This window comes from Lolium rigidum, unplaced genomic scaffold (assembly GCF_022539505.1).
Source record: "Lolium rigidum isolate FL_2022 unplaced genomic scaffold, APGP_CSIRO_Lrig_0.1 contig_43907_1, whole genome shotgun sequence".
Classification (NCBI taxonomy): Eukaryota; Viridiplantae; Streptophyta; class Magnoliopsida; order Poales; family Poaceae; genus Lolium; species Lolium rigidum.
In genome coordinates, this window is record NW_025900578.1 from 18,086 (window position 1) to 35,089 (window position 17,004).

At 46.0% G+C, this 17,004-nt stretch overlaps 2 long non-coding RNA genes across 2 annotated transcripts; one reads left to right on the top strand and one right to left on the bottom strand.

Moving 5' to 3' along the window:
• Nucleotides 1-9,844: 9,844 nt before the first annotated feature.
• LOC124681468 lies at nt 9,845-10,535 on the bottom strand. Its single transcript, XR_006995873.1, has 2 exons — nt 10,378-10,535; nt 9,845-10,225 (listed from the first exon to the last, which is right to left on the bottom strand). It is a non-coding gene; the product is annotated as an uncharacterized LOC124681468 (long non-coding RNA).
• A 1,519-nt stretch (nt 10,536-12,054) lies between these two features.
• Nucleotides 12,055-16,552, top strand: LOC124681469. Its single transcript, XR_006995874.1, has 2 exons — nt 12,055-12,175; nt 16,231-16,552. It is a non-coding gene; the product is annotated as an uncharacterized LOC124681469 (long non-coding RNA).
• Nucleotides 16,553-17,004: the final 452 nt, after the last annotated feature.

Sequence of the window (17,004 nt, forward strand, 5' to 3'; positions counted from 1 at the left end):
TGGCGGAACCCTCCCGGTTCCGGCCTCCAGACGCCGCTGGCCCCACGGTGGGTGCCAACGGTTGTTGCCTATTCGACGGTACCTCGGAGGAAGGATCCTCACGAGGGGGAGAAGAAGTAGGGGCCATAGGGCGGAGTGCACACGGGACGGTGGTACGCGATTTACCTAGCTTCGGAACACCTGCACGATGGCAAGGCCTACCGTCGCTTGTCCGGAATTATCTGGGCGCTTTCGCGTTGTTACAATGAGTTGTGGTTGTCCCTCCAGGGCTCCCAGGATCCGGCTTATATAGGCGCACGGATCCAGGGTTTACAAGGAGAGTCCTAGCCGGATTACAGGTTGCCTAACTACGATACAATGTCTTGCCATGTACGTCAAGGATCCGCCTTCCATCTACGTCGTACTGGATCAGGGTTCCTCATGGGCCTTCACGGATCCGGCCTCCTCCGAAGGTCGGTTGGGATCCGGCTTCCCTATCCTGGGCTGGACTTCATCCTTCATGATCTACAGCAACTGGGCCGCCCGATGGGCCACATGCCACATCACCATCTGTGGGCCACCCGGGCTTGCCGGATCTAGGCACTGTCGATGGTACACCCATGAAGTATACCCACAACAGGGATCTCGGCACTTCATCAAAATGGAAGGAGGAACCACCGGTTGCGGAACATTTAAGGGGTTATCATGCGGTGCCACCACCAAGTGATTACACCATAAATGTTCCAATTCCTATGCCACATATCTTGTCTCATGGTTCACCACCGCTACTTGAATCCAATAGCTTTGAAAATTGGCAGTTCTTAATGCGTTCTCATATGCGCAGCGCATCCACCGAGCTATGGCGGATCATCGAGGAAGGTTACTCACCACGAGATCTAAGACACTTGACAAGGAGAGAAGTGGTGGATGACCAATTCAACGCCACCGCCATCAACAAGATCCACATGGCCGTCACACCCAAGGACCGCGCTTATATCCGCTCGCTCAAGACCGCCAAAGAAGCATGGGATAAACTCGGCAAGCTCTTCCTCGGAAATGAGAGCATTCAAAGCTCTCGTTTCGATGAAGTGAACAACATGGCCGACAACTTCGTCAAGATTGAAGGAGAATCTCCCTAAGAGATGTACCGTCGCCTCATCGCTCTAGCCGTGCAAATGCAAGATCTTGGAGCCACTTTTGTGGATGACCATTGGATCAAGCAAAAGTTCTACAACGCTCTCCTCCCCTATGAGGAAGTCAAGTTGACGGACATCCGCCAAAATGCCTCCTTCCGCGCTATGACATCCGATGAAGTTCTTAGCGAAGTCATCGCTTTGGATATCTCCAAGAAGAATGCGGAGGATCTTGTTGCACGTGCTCACAACACCCGCAAGCCCAACCTCGCTTTGAAGATGAAGGAGCATGAAGCTAGTGAAAGTGATGAGGATCCCATTGAGTGTGGTCCGGATGATCTCAAGACCAACTATCATGAACATATGGCTCTCGCCGCCAAGAGCTTTTGGGATGGGAACAAGACTAGAAGTTCAAGACCAAGAAGATACTCTCCTCGTGACTCTCCAAGAAATTTCTCCAAGAGCCCAAGGGAGGGGCAAAGGGGGAGAACATGCTACAATTGCAGCGACAAAAGTCATTTTGTTGCGGATTGTGTCTATGATAGAAGGGAAGACAATGGTGGAAGGCTCATCCGCAAGAACAAGTTCAAATCCCTCTCCAAATGATTCTCCAAGTTCTCCAAGCCCGGTGACGCCAAGGTCTCCTTCACCAAGAAGCCTAGAGCTTTCATTATCCGTGAGGAGTATTCCTCCGATGAAGGTGAAGAGCGTGAAGACAAGAGCTCGAACAAGGAAGAAGTGGGAGTGGACGCCATCGCCATCTCCACTCCCTCCATCTCCCTCTTCGACTCTCCTAATGAGAACCTCATCGCCAACAACTCCCGTTGCCTTATGGCAAAGGTATCGTCAGAGGTAGAACCCCCTTCCAAACCTACATCTTCATCTAATGCCATGTCAATTGATGATGCCACTAGTCTTACCATTAAGCTTGAGATTGTGGGTTTGGATGCTTTTCTCACTAACATGCAAGGGGATACCAAGACCCATGTTGAGGCCTTCATGGCTCAACTTGGTGCGGCTCAAGACCTTATAGAGGAGAAGCAGAGGCTTGAGAGGGAGGCGGCAAATGAGATTGCCTCTCTCACTCAAGCCCATGAGGAGGAGCAAAACTTGCACGTGTCTCTTGAAGCAACTGTTATTACCCTTGAAGTCTCTAACAATGCCATCATCTCCCAACTCACCAAGGACCGAGATCATGCTCTTGCCTTGGTGGGTGAGCTCAAGAAGGAGAAACTTTTTCTTGAGGATGACCACGAATTGTTACTCGAGGAAGTTGCAACCCTCACCAAGAACTTCAAATCCTTGGAGAGTAAATTTGTACTTCTCTCCGAGATGTGTGATCATCCTCAAGAGGAAGCTCGCAAGGAGAAAGAAGTTGAAGTCCCTAACTCTTGTTGTGACGAGCTTGTAGATCAAGTTGCCTCTTTGAAGAGGCATAATGCATTGCTCTTGGAGGTAAATTCCCTTCAAGAAGAAGCCTTCGATGAGTATTATCGCTTGAGCAAGGAGAAGATACCTTGTTGCAATCATGAAGAAGAGATTGCCGCTCTTGAGAAGACCAAGGCCAAGCTCTTGGAGTTGAATGTCATGCAAGAAGAGTCCTTGATGGATTGCCTCCGCATGAGCAAAGAGAAGGTCACTTGTTGTGATCATGAGGAAGAAATTGCCTCTTTGAAGAGGAGCAAGGCCAAGCTCATGAAGATCAATTCCATGCAAGAGGAAGCCTTGAAGGAGTACTTTCCTTTTAGCAAGGACCATGTGTGGTGCAACCATGAAGGTGACATTGCCACTTTGGAGAGCCACAAACATCTACTCATGAAGATGAACTCTCTCCAAGAAGAAGAATTTATGGAGCATTCCGGGTGAACAAGGAGAAGGAGGTCCAAGTGTTGATATCACTCACCCTCACCCGGAACATGAAGATGAAGTCAATCTTTTGAAGGCCAAGATTGATAGACTCCAAATCCAAGCCCAATACTTGGAAGGAGTCATTGAAGCTAAAGATGGAGCCAATGAGGGCTTTTACAATGAAGGAGGTGTGGCTACCATGCCAAAGAGGAAGAGAAGAAGAAGTACCAAGAAAAAGAAGAACAACAAGAACATGGGTATCACCCGTGAGGGAGGTGACTCTAACCCAAGGAGGGGTGGAGTTCCCGATCCCACCACAAGGCACTAGTAGGAAAAAGCTCATCTCTGGCGCACCTAAAACCATATTCTGTGGCGCATGGGTTGGTGCGCCACAAAATTCTCGGCACAAAAATAAGAATTATGTGGCACAAAGACCCATGTGACACAGAAAGTCTTATTTCTGTGGCGCACCAGGCAAGGTGCACCATAGAAAGTATTATTTCTGTGGCGCACCGGCGGTGGTGCACCACAAATTTTTTTTGAATTTCAAAAAAAAAATGGCGGTCAGATCTAGATCTAGGGCCGCCAGAATTTCGCCGGATTTTTTAAAAACAATTTGTTGGAGGTCTCCGGAGGTGGGTGGGTTGGTGGGGTGGGGTGGGTTGAGGTGGGTGGAGGAGGAGGAGGAGGCCGTCCGGCCGGAGTGGGTGGGTGGAGGAGGAGGCCAGCCGAAGGTGGGTGGAGGAGGAGGAGGCCGACCAGATTGGGTGGAGGAGGAGGAGGCCGGCCGGAGGAGGAGGAGGAGGAGGAGAAGTGGAGGTTGCCGGAGGAGGAGGAGGTCACAGGAGGAGGAGGTCATGGGAGGAGGAGGATGAGATCAGCGGAGGAGGAGGTCGCCAGAGGAGGAGGAGGAGGAGGAGGTCGCCGGAGCAGGAGAGGAGGTCGCCGGATTGAGGAGAGGAGAGGAGGGAGGAGAGGAGGGATGAGAAGTGGAGAGGTGGTGGAGAGGAGGAGGAGAAGTGGAGAAGCGGAGGAGAAGTTGAAAGTGAAGTGGAGGAGAGGAGGAGGGCGCCACAAAATTCAAATTTCAGAGTATACATTCTGCGGGAGCATGGGCATACGGTGCGCCACAGAATTTTTTTCGAATTTTCTATTTTTGAAGGAAAAAACTTGACTTTGCCGTATCTTTTTGCACTTTTCGAATTTGGCGATTCTAAAAGTTGGCTAACCGGGTAAACTACGGTGAATTCGGATGTAGAATTTTCTTCCGGTTATTTTGATATATTGTGCGTTTTTTTTCGAGTTCGTGTGCAACTAAAAATCAAGTTTGATGATTTTGCAACGAAATTTTGCTAAAAAAAATCGAAATTCATGTTTCTTAATTCTCAGTGGTACTACATGACATAATACATGGGCACCTCGAAGGATTTTATTTTTTAAAATTTATATCTATTTCTTTTGTATTTTACAGTGCTAAAAAAGGCGATCACGATTCATTAAGACTGCTCCGGGTGAATGGAAACCGGAGCTTATATTTCAAGATCACCTTATAAGTAGTACTATAGCTATGTCCGCGAATCTCTTTGATCTTTTGTTTCAATAACATGCATTATCATGCTTGATTATTAGTTTGATCGAACTATTTTTCGTAAACTGTTTGAAGCAGGAACCCGAGAATAACTTATGTGGATACTACGTCTGCGAGTTCATTCGTGAGATGGCCTGTCACCGGGACCCGGAGACGTCTATACATGCCCTTCATGTACGTGAACAATATTTCACAATTTTATTTTATTACCATCAATTATATTGAGTTTCATTCATATTTATTGATCTCCTTTTTTAAAAGTAGATGGAACGCGTGCGGGACTCTCTCCTAACGATGGATCGCATCCGAGTAATTCAAGAGAAATTTGCGGTATTCTTAGTTAGGGAGGTCATAGCTTCAACTGAAGCATACCATCGGGAGTTCATATATGACATTAGGGATTTAAAATACATATGGTAAAGAGGATCAATTTTATTTTGTAAACATGCATTATGTGTACTGTATTTCATGACGATGTTTGTGGTTTCTTGAATGATGTATGCATTGCAGATTCGAATGAATAACATAAAACTCTGAAACTCTGCCGCGGCAGAGAAACGCTGCTCCACCCTAAACCTCTGTCGCGACAGAGAAACAGTATTTTCTTTGTCGCGATAGAGACCCTTTAATCCCGGTTCGTCTAATGAACCGGGACCAAAGGTCCTCCACCACGAGCCCCTTGGCCGCACCACGTGGAGAACCCTTTAGTCCCGGTTTATATTTGAACCGGGACTAAAGGTAGAGGGCTTTAGTCTGGATTGTGCAGTCCCGGTTGCACAACTAGAACTAAAGCTCCAAATGCACCTGGACTAAATCCCTATTATCCGCTAGTGGATAGAATCAAAGGGGCCAGTGCTTTGTTTTGGATGGATTTTTCTCAGCGCACGAGTATTTGTTTGGAAGAAAAGGATGGTGTGTTCCATCTTGATGTATGCCCATTGCTGCATTGGCTTGAAGCATTGGCTTGAAGAACATCATCTCGGTGCAAACGATCGATGCATGTGAATTTTACTTGATACTTAGTTATATACTTCCGCCATTCCTGAATATAAATCATATAGTTTTTCGAAAAAAAATCTAGAATATAGCCTTTTGTGCGACACATCACTTGTATGGAATTTTTTTTAGGGATTTGATTATATTTTCTAATTGTATGCAAAGTTATCTATTTTCTCATGTCAAATGTATTGGGGTAATTCCGCCCAAACCTGGTGTAATTATCTCTAAATATGTGTTCTTTAATTTTCGTGGTAAAAATTATATGACTTATATTTAGCAACGGAGAGAGTATATAACTAGTATAGTACTAGAAGGACCTCGCCCGCGTTGCTGCGCCCGTTTTCCACATGATGATTTTTGTATTTTTGATTTTTATTTTTAACGCGTGTGTTCTCCATATGATGATTTTTGTATTTTCAATTTGGTGTGCATGCCACTGATTCGTTACTTATTTAGTCAAAGTGCGGGAGGAAAGGCTGCAATTTTGTGTGCCTTCTACAGATCCATTACTTATTTAGTCAATTGCAAGAGGAAAGGATGCATTTGAGTCTTTTCGGTTTATATTGGTGGGTGGATCCATGGATACGACCAAGACACCCTTGTTATGTTTTTTGGAACATTTTATCATTCATTTAAATTGTTAAATTATTTTGATGTAATCAGAAGAGTACAACTTGGTTATCTAAAATATATTTATCTGGCGCAGAAGAGACTAAAACTCTGTGAAAAATCAATTAAAAACAACAGCCTTGCCCAGCTCTCGCATTGATTCGAAACGGTATGTGCATTCAGGCATGTAACCCGATTTGCTTCAAGGCTTGTTTAGGAGCGCTCACCCGCGGTTTCAGATCAGACATAGCACTAGCGGATTGATTCATCGGATTTTTCCAGGGTGTCCCCTTCGCTGCTCACTCACCAACTGTTAGAAATAAAAAAAAAACTTCCTAAACTACGGAGGGTAGTAAATGCATGGCAGAAAAATAAGAGATGTGTAGAATCTCAGTTTTTCGAATGATGCATAGCAAGCATGGCACAATGCAAGTCTGTGATTCTCATATCATGCGTCTTAGAACATTCTTGCAGAATTAATTTTGATAAGCAGATTCGCGTGGTAGAAAATTCTATGCAGCGTTTAAAACCCCTAGTTTAGTGGTTCAACAGAAGAAAATGTTATATGATGCATCCCTAATATTAATTATTCTGTACTACATGATTCCGATTGCCAATACAACAATGCAATAGGAGGTTCAGCATGTACGCTAAAAGCGACAAAAAGGCTGGATGTGTTTTGACCATTTGTGTTAGTACCATTATTTGGCAGGGATGTCCGCTTTTTTTTTTTCGAATGAGGGATGTCCGATTCTTGGCCGGCATCATTTGCAAGAAACCTGTTCTTCCATGGACACATCCATCTATCTACCTAAGTACCTAGTTTGATCCCAAGTGGATGTCACTTTGTTGCCTTGATCCAGGTTTGCCGTTCTTCCATGGACGCATCCATCTATCTACCTAGTTTGATCCTAAGTGGATGTCACTTTGTTGCCTTGATCCAGCTTGTCATTGATCAAGAGAAAGGTAGACCTTACTGACTTCAGACAGGACAAGGGATTTCTGAACCCGGGTTTAGATGCTCCTGGTTGAATAAAAAATTCAAAAAAATAGCAAAAAAATTCAAAAAATCTGAAATTTTTGGAAAATGAACATAAATAAGTGTTCTAACTATACACCAAAAATCTCCGGAAAAGACATGTAGTGGTTTGTGCAGAAAAGACAAATCGAAGTGATGTAAGAAACAAGTCTAGTTGTTCCAAACAACACCGCATTTTGTTTTTCTTTTCACATACCACTACATATGTCTTTTCTCGGAGATTTTTGGTTTGTAGTTAGAACACTTGTTCATGTCCATTGTCCAAAAATTTCAGATTTTTTTGAATTTGTTTACTCCCTCCGGTTCATTTTAATTGACTTTAATACGGATGCATATAGACACATTTTAGTTCTAGATACATTCATATTGAAGTCAATTAATATGGATCGGAGAGAGTACTATTTTTTCGATTTTTTTTTATTAAACCAGGAGTATCTAGACCCGAGTTCAGATCTGGTTTTTCCCTTCAGACAGGTTACTGTCATCTAAATATTGAGATCTTACAGACTTCAGAGAGCTGGGGCGCTCGCTCCACAAACCAACTTCCTCTCAGCAATTAGCAGCAAGCAGAAGCACCACACACATGCCTCTCTCAATCAACAGCCGGCAAGCAGCAACGCTGCCATCTGTTCCGAACTTCCGATATGAATGTCGACACTGTTCCACATAGATACAGTTGCATGAAGAGCAATGATCATGACCATGTGGCCAAGCAACCAAGTACCTAGGCCATGTCAGCACAACGTTCAGTGTTGCGGGAATGGTCTCAATAGGAGGTAGTGCTACAACTTGCAAGAACTATTGGATTCCTACACATATGGGGCAATGCATACTTTTTTTTCATCATTGATTTTCATTGCTTCAGGGTCTGCAATTCATCTTGCATATAATTGATAGCGGGTGTTAAGATAAAACAATGGTTTGAATCATTAAATGTTTACTCCTTCACAGCTACTCAATCGACATGTGTAGAAAATACCAAATTGAACTTTCTTAGTTCGGATTAGTAGACGCAGGCTGACGTTCATTTGTAGAATACATCAAAGCACACTACATGCTTATAGTTTGGACAGAATACAGAGAGTTCCACTAAAAATTCAAACATGAAGATGACAATATGAAATACTCTTAGACATTCAGTATTAAAAAATACTCCCTCCATCCCATAATATAAGATGTTATTATAGTCTTATATTATGGAACCGAGGAAGTATTTCCATAAAAAAGTAGAACCAATTAAATACAGAAACATGTACCTTCCAGGTCCGTTATCCATCTCATGTGGAACAACCAAGCGGTGATGCTCAGTTCTAATTGCATTACTGCTTGTCCCCAGATCCTCATGCAAACAAAGAAGAAAAGTAAAATGCATAGACAAATCAACGATGATATATTTAATGCAGAATCCTTGATTATAAAATTTAGGGTTCAGCATATATTTAATGCAGAATCCTTGATGCAGTATCAGGGACTGCGAAGTGAATATGACATTTAAAAGTTCATAATAATATGGGGCCTTAAATATTAGGGACTGCTAGAATCTTCTGAACAATTGTGTTAGAAGGCTAAGGACTTATATGGGATTTACTTCTGGAAAATCGGACTGTGTCCTTAGCCTCTCTTGATCAAAACTGAACCATATTTAGTGTTTTCTATTTCAGGGGCATCATTAACCTCTCATTCATAGGCTCACAGCTCGTCTATTTCCTAGAGGTTTGTTGTGCGTATCATACTTGGCAAGGAAATATGCCAAAATTATGTTGGTAGCCCCTTAAAAACTGAATCAAATGTGGTGTTGAGGCTTCACTAGCCTAACATACTTGACTCTTCTATTTCTCAGAGAACAAACTAAACCAAGAAATAGGTACTGCAATCTAACAAAAGATGCATCTTTGTTTTTAGAGAAGGCGCTGAACACATGGTTATAATCAAACAATTGTCATTTAGTAGCCTGGGAAGATACTGCAGAAACCAAGTCTGTAGTTAGATTGTCAACCGTTTGCAACAAACATTCAGTTTTGTGTGGTGCAGTTTGTAACATTTAATGCATACCATTACCGGGCACTACAGGCTTGTTTATTGCAACCTATGCATGATTTTCACAATGCCAAACTGGCCTGATGCAAGTTAAAAGGGCAGATCTCACCCGAGAAGTTGGACCAGTCCATCTGACCGTGAGAGAGCTAACAATGGAAAGGGGCCGACGACCCGGAGGCCGACCAGAGCCACGCCGCCTGCGGGATTCGCTGGCGCCACTTCTGGCCGGAGAACCATGTACTCCACGCCCTCTTCCAGCCTTGCCGTTCCCCGTGGGTGCCGCCGACAGCACTAGGTATGGGCACTCGATTTCCCATCAACAACACCGCGAGAAGAGGAGGCGGTGGGGGCGGTGGGGAGAGAAACAGGGGAGTTGTAAATTTGTTATATGAGGAAATTTAGGATCGGGACTGACCTTTGTTCTTACTGGGTTAATTTGGAACCGACCTAGACACTGCCGATGCTGGAACGGAATCCTGGACCGACTACACTATACCGACATCAGTTGGATCGACTGCTCAACTCGATTAAGCAAACGAGTAGACCCAGCGAAAGCGACGCCCCGAGCCACCACAGGCCTCGAGAACCCTGGGAGCTTAGAGCTCTTAGGGATTTTGGTTGCACAGTAAAATAGCACTTGCATTCCTTGATATAGGTCCCTTACAGTGGATATAGCACAGAAAATTAACATGTAATGTAATCCAACTAGAGACGCTCTGACCTTACATCGGTCTATTTTGAAAGGGTCTACGGATATTTATTCTCTAACATAATCTCGATAATTCTCGTCCGATACATGCGAGCGCCGAGCGGTAACTGGTAACCGGGAGGACTTCTTTCATATAGTAAGTCATGGAGTTGCAGGAGGTGGGCTGCAACCGTAGATCTTGCATCCGTGACCGGTGTAAGGCTGGCCTCTTCCAGGGGCAGTCGGCGTGCTGCCTGGGTTCCCTGATATCCCTCCATAACTTATGCCTTCTTTCATAGCTCTCCCTGTATGACGCATGGCCCAAAGGTAAAAGTAGTGCACAGTTAGTAAGTATATTAGAGACAATGCTTCAGTTAGACTGAGGAACTAATTTTCGATGCGAGGAAGGATAGTGAAATGCAGAACTAATCATGCAAACGAGACAACTGCACTCTACCTCCCTGCACAGAGACGGCCTGGAAAGCAGCGATGAGCATGAAAGCCACCACGAGTAGCGTGCGAAAAGACAGAGCATTTCGCTGCGTCCTCATCTCTGAATCTCTGATCTGATCCCTCTTCGCAGTTACTGTGGCTATGCTGCTGCTGTACTGCCGGCTGTGTACCTTTGTGTTGGGGTTAAGCTGCTTTTATAGAGGCCATACGAGTAGACGAGAGGTGCAGCTTCAGTGTCATCCACCACCACGGATTTGGACGTTGAAGCGAGTCTACTGCATGCGGTGACCCTTGTATTGGCCTCTTTCTGGAATTTTGGGGTAAATTTGGAACCTTGCTAGTTAGTCGTCAATTTGTCCAGTCCACGATTTGCCAGTTTGCTAGTTAGTCGCCATTTTTTCCAGGCCATGCTGATAAGCTAATATCATGGAAAAAAGTAGCGCGCCATTTCGACGTTATAGTGGTGCTATAGTGTATTTAGAAGGTGAACGCTACGCTATGCATAATTTGCTCGCTATGGTGCTAATCTTGCTATTAGCGGCGCTAAGCTCGCTATTTGTTATAATGTTATAGCGTTATAGCGTGCTAAAAAAAGTTATGGAACTAGCGGCAGCCCACGAGTCCCTGATTCTAACCTAGCTCAACTCAACCCGAGATCGGCAACCAACCAGTTGCCACTTTCGACTCCCCACGCCCGTGGTGGTAGCGGCAGCAGCAGCAACGCCACTCTCCTCCAACTCTTCCTGATCGCCTCCGTGTGGCATGTCCCGAACAGAATCTACAGGAGGACGCGCGCCTCGATCAGGACCTCGATCTGACGCCAGTCTTCGTCGCCAGGCTACCACCTCTTGCGTAGCACGCTTCAGTTATATCTAGTTTCACCATTGCATGTTTTCTTCCAACTTGACCAGTAGTGGTATCCATAGCTCGTAGACGCTCTATAATTCTTAGTTCAATTCAGCTTTGTACTTCCTAGTTTAGTTTAGTTACATAGTTCTTGTTTTCATGTTTTGTCTCTATGAGAGGAAGGAAAAACATGTTGATATAATCTAGTCAAAATTGGTTAATTAGTCCTGCATGTATTACTCTAGATAATATTTTGTCTAACGAAATACTTGATATACATATTAAACCAGTCAATCTTCAATTTTTTTATGAAACGATATTTTGAAAAATAACGTGATATTAACACGTTATAACTTGCATAGCGTTTAAAGTAAAACCACACTATTTCATTTAGGGCGCTATTTTTTCCTTCCCTACTGTAAACCAATTTGAGTAAACAAGTTAATGATTGAGCTGTGATCGCCGTTTTTGGTATCAACATTCGGTTGGTGGACTAACTTCAGTATGCACCATCATGGTGTAACACCCCCGGTTTTCCGATAACCTTTTTTCGATAAAAAACATATCTTTCGACTCTTAATACCCATTTTTAATTGGTTCTTTGAGTCAAAAATCCGACTCCATAGTTGTGTCGGCCTAGTCGAGATGGTCAAAACGGACTACTCATACCCCGAAATCAGACTCAGGATGCATATTCCATGGTTTATTCTATTTCAATGGACATGATATTTTGGGTATTTTGAATCACCTTTTAATCAAGAAGGAAAAAAAAATGAGATGATCCCCATCTCTTTTTCTCCCAGGTCCCAGCCGTGAGGTAGTCCTCTTATCCACATCTCTTATCCACATGGAGGTGTGCTTCTTCTTTTAGCTCTCTCCCTCAGGGGCGGAGCCAAGGGGGGGCGAGCAGGGGCTAGACCCCCCCCATCGATCAGCCCCCCTATGGATTTCGCCAGGTACCTTTACTAGAACTGGCATGTAATCTACATATTCTGGTAAGGTTTTTTTCAGCGGACGTATTCTAGTTAGCTAGGCTCAGTTAGAGGCTTAATTCCAACAGCAAAAAATGGCCAATACGTGGCTTTACAACCCACAAGCCCACATCCACAAGACCATACTTACAGATCCAATCGCGTACTCTGTTTCACGTACGTCTTTGACTCGATAGCAGTTTTTTTCGAGCGTGGTCAGGAGCTATCCTCGGCGCAGCCGCTCATGGCCTATTTTTAGCTATCAATCTAATCTTTCGTCGTGCTGGTTGATCACAATGGAGGCGACATCCTCTAGCTGCGCGCGGCAGGCGCCGCTTTCCGGCAACACAGCTCAATCTAATTGACTAATCAAGGACTAAGCTTGAGGTATCGCATTCTGTGACAACTAGCTAGGTTTTTATTTGATCGATTACAATTTGCTGGTTAATGGCAAGAAATTAATTGATCCATGGGAAATCTAATATATTTGCCATTTAGATCTATGCTCTGATCTAAATTATCTTTTTATTATTGAGATCCATTCCTTGTACTTGTTTTAATTTCTCTGATTTAATATAGTTTATAGTTCTTAATCAGTAAAATAAAGTTTTCCTGCTCAATTTTTTCTACTTGTATGTTTTATCATCCTTAATAATCAAGAGAGAAATCAATTAATTCACATGTTCGATGTGTCTCGTAGTAAAAGTAGAAGACCTACGCTTGATAAACAAATGTTTATTTTTTCCTATAACTATATCTATGACTAAAAAATTATGTTCATATATCTTGAGTTGGCATTGTCTTTTCGCCCCCCTATGGTCAAATCCTGGATCCGCCCCTGCCCTCACGCATCCCTCTCCCCTCCTTATCCCCCAAGAGAAGCCCCTCCTGATCCACTTCTTACCTGGCGCCCCACCTCCTCTCTTCCCCTTCCTCTCAGCTGTGCCCTAGACCTAGCTCTTCCTCCCCTTGGTCTGGTGCGTGACAAAGAAGAAGAAGATGATACACAGGAACAAGAAGATGTAGAGGAGGAGAAGAGAATATCCCTGCCCCACCTTTTTCGATTTCCTTTGCTCAGGGCATCTCCAGCGGGTCGACGCATTTCGGACGTCCGAAATGTCCGTTTAGGGTGACCGTTTGCGTCTTGGGTACCTCCAGCGGTGCCGACGCATTTTTTTACCGGGGACAGCGTCAAGGTCGCTAATGGCGTTTTACGTCCCGTCGAGGACTGCCGCCGGCGATTAACTGTTCCCGCGCAACGACGATCATTCCCGCGCTTGCCTAATACATTGGCAAGTTTCGCCGGCGTTTCGCGCGCGCGGGAAACGCCCTGCGCGCCAACGCCGTTTCCTGCCCCACCGTGGCTATATATGGTGGACACCGGCGGCGACGGGCACACCTCAAGCTACCATCCATCCATGGCCGACCACATGAATTGGGAGCACGTTGTTCACATGTGCCGCCAGCACCACCCGGAGGAGGAGGAGGACGAGGTAGCCGCCGCCGGCGTTGAGGCGCGGCAGCTCGGACTCGGAGGTGGCGGCGGCGAGGCGGAGGTCGCGGAGGCGGAGGCGGCAGAGCGCGCGGAAGGGCGCCTCGCGGCGACCAGGGCGGAGATTGCCAACGCCATGGCCGAGCTCGCCGACGCTAGGGCGGAGCTCACGGAGGCGCGGGCGGCCATCGCGGCCCCTCCGGTCGACGCCGTCATCCACGACATCGCGGACGACGACGTCCCCGTGCCCATGCGCTTCGACTGCGCCGGCGACCAGCGGATTCTGCTCGCGTCCTTCGAGTCCCTAGCTGGGGACGCCCAGCGCCATCAGGCTTGGGTGGCGGAGGAGGAAGCCCACAGCTATGCGATGGACATGGCTCGGGGGTTAATGTGCTCCGACCTGGACTCACTCCAGCGTAGGGGCCCTTATCCCGCGTGGGTCGAGCAGGAGAACCGCGAGCTGGAGGCCGCCATCGCCGCCAGGGACGAAGCGGTAGCGGTGGCGGCTAGGGACAGGGCCCGCTTCGTCGCCGACATGGCGGCGATCCAGGCGGCGTTCCAGGCGAACGAGGACGCGGCTGCCCAGGCGGCGGCGGAGGAGGAGGAGGCCCGGGCGGCGGTCCAGGCGGCGGCGGAGGAGGAGGAGGCCCAGGCGGCAGCTGCCAAGGTGGCGGAGGCCCAAGCGGTGGCCCTGTGGGACAGCAGCCTGGCCGAGGCCCTCGAACGGCGCATGCGGCGGCAGGACGAGATGTCCGTTGGCTGGCGTGCGCGGCGCGCGGAGTGCGCGAAGCGCTCCCGCTTCAACGACGGCGCCAGCCTTTCCGGCGGCCAGTAGTAGGGCGCGCGACTGCGAGTAACCGAAGCCGGTATAGGCCGCGCGACGGCGAGTAGGTACGGCCGTTGTAGTTTTAGGTTAACTCGAGTAACCATCTCTGTAAAGACGGTCCTTTTGGCCAATCAATAGTAATGAAAAAATCTTTTGCTTACCTAGTCACTGCCGACCGGGCCCGGATGTACCCAACGCGGACAGATTCCGCGAGTGCCGAGCGTTCGCGGAGACGCAAACCTGGCGCATATTTGGGCCAGGTTTGCGTCTCCGCGGACGGTCCGGTCACTTTGCGTCGCCCCGCTGGAACAGGCCCCAGACGCATTTCCGGTCACGGCGGACGAAAACGGTCGCTGAGCGTCCGTTTCCGTCGCCCTCAAGCTTCAAGGGTGAGCTTCCCCATCCTCCATGAACCCCTCATGTTATGTACATGGTTATCCATGATTTCTGGGGTTGGGGCTGAGCAAATTTAATTAGGGATTAGGGAAAGAGAGCCATATTTCCGTTTCTGGACAAGCAGTTTCAGAAACCTTCATTTTCGAGTACCCAGATGGCCGAATCAGAGGAGGCTTGTTTGGAAAGATTTGTAGGTCTTGTTCCTGCGATCGTTTTGAGTGGTCATTCACTCAATTTGGTTGAGCGGTTTAGTCGCAGCGGTAAAAACAAGTTTCTGATCTGTTTTCACAAAACAGTATTATCATAGTTGTTGTTCATAACTTTTCATGCTATTCCATGGTAGATAAATTTGTGTTCTACAGGGGTATAGCTATCTGGTATCTTATACTTCATATATTAACTTTCTTTACTTAAATTCCATGATTGTTTATCTTGCTATGAATATCCAAAGATGGCTACTTGATATTCTGAAATCTGTGAACAGCAGAGTGGTATTTGCTGTTTATGAGCTAGTTAAGTCCATAATCTGAGTTTGAATAGTTGGACTTATCTGTAGGTATGTTTCTTGTGAATCCATAGCCATATCATTTGCTTCGTTCCGAGCTTCCATGCTCTAGTTTTGAATTGTTTTGTGAAGGGGCAGCAAAGGGTTGCTTCCCCGGGGTTGCGATTAGGACCGTGTATGTGCTTGTTTGTCACGCCTTGCTATGGTGCAATATTTGAGCCTTGTATGCATGTTGTTACAGCAGGTTGCAGCACCACTCCTCAGGAGGCAGCCTCGCACCACCTCCCTCGCAACGGTTGAGGCGAGTACACCGGGCAATCCCGGATATATTCATTTCTATAATATGCCCATGTTTATATGATTCACTTATATTCATGCAATGGTGAACATGGCATCCCTAGTGTACACTCCAATGCACCATACCACTACTATGATATAGGGATTGGTTATTCTTGGTTCTTATTGATACAAAATCCATCATGGGTGTATCTTCCCAACTCCAAGGAATGATCCTCGCTTTGCGAGCGTATGGTCCTTCGTGTCCATCCCCATGCCATGGTCCTCTCACTTGGTGAGATGGAAAAGGTGTGTGGTGAGACCGTCGCCCTCCTCGCCTTGCCGCAAAGCTCGCAGCCTAGTCACGGTCTTATTCGATTGCATTGTTTCCTCATGCATACCTATTTTACTCCAAGGATGGGAAGTTCGAGCATTATTTTCACATGTTCGTGAGATGGAGTCATGTTCTTACTTTCCAATATTGACCATGCTTATGTTGTGTACTTGCTGAGTCTTGCGACTCACCCCTCGTGGTTTTGTTTCAGGTACAACTTAGTGATCAAAGGTTTGCAAGTGGTTGGAAACGCGTAGCTCCCACGGATGTGTACTCACAAACTACACCACCCTTGCTTTCACCTAGCTTTATCATGACATCTCACATGCTTTGGATTATGGTTCATGATAGCTAGGTTTGCTTGTTGTGTAAAAAGTATAAACCTTGTTTGGTTTGTGGTCATGACTACGAAGGTTGTTTGTCTGTGGCGTAGCAGGGTGGGACTTCACCATCTAGCTCCGTATGTGTTGTATGAGCTTGTTTATGCTTCCGCTGTTTGTGGTACTCTTATAAATATATTTTGTTTATTTCAATTGCCTGTCGTGGATGTCCGACAGTACAGGGGAGGTGCTGCCGGAGTTTTCCACTAGCATGTTAAGTTTTGTTGTGGTTGTGGTAACATCCTTCTTACGAGGAGGGGTGTTATAGTTGGTACCAGCTAAGCTATACCTTTGCTATACATGTGTATGCATGTATACCAAAGAAAAGATCTTAGGACCTTTGAATACTTACTTGCTTGCTAGATGTTGATTGCTGTTAATATATACAAAATTCAAATTGACGAGGACATCAATTCTTTTGAGATTGGGTGAAATATCCCAATTCTGCTACTAGTATGTTACAAGGTTTTGTAATAAAACTTGATTAGATAGTTAAATAACATTAAAACTTGACACACTGGTGCACAGTAGGAACGATCTTCTCTCTGTTATGTGCTTGCAAGCCTTATTTCTTGTGCATTGATTGCTTGTGGTGTTTTTACAAG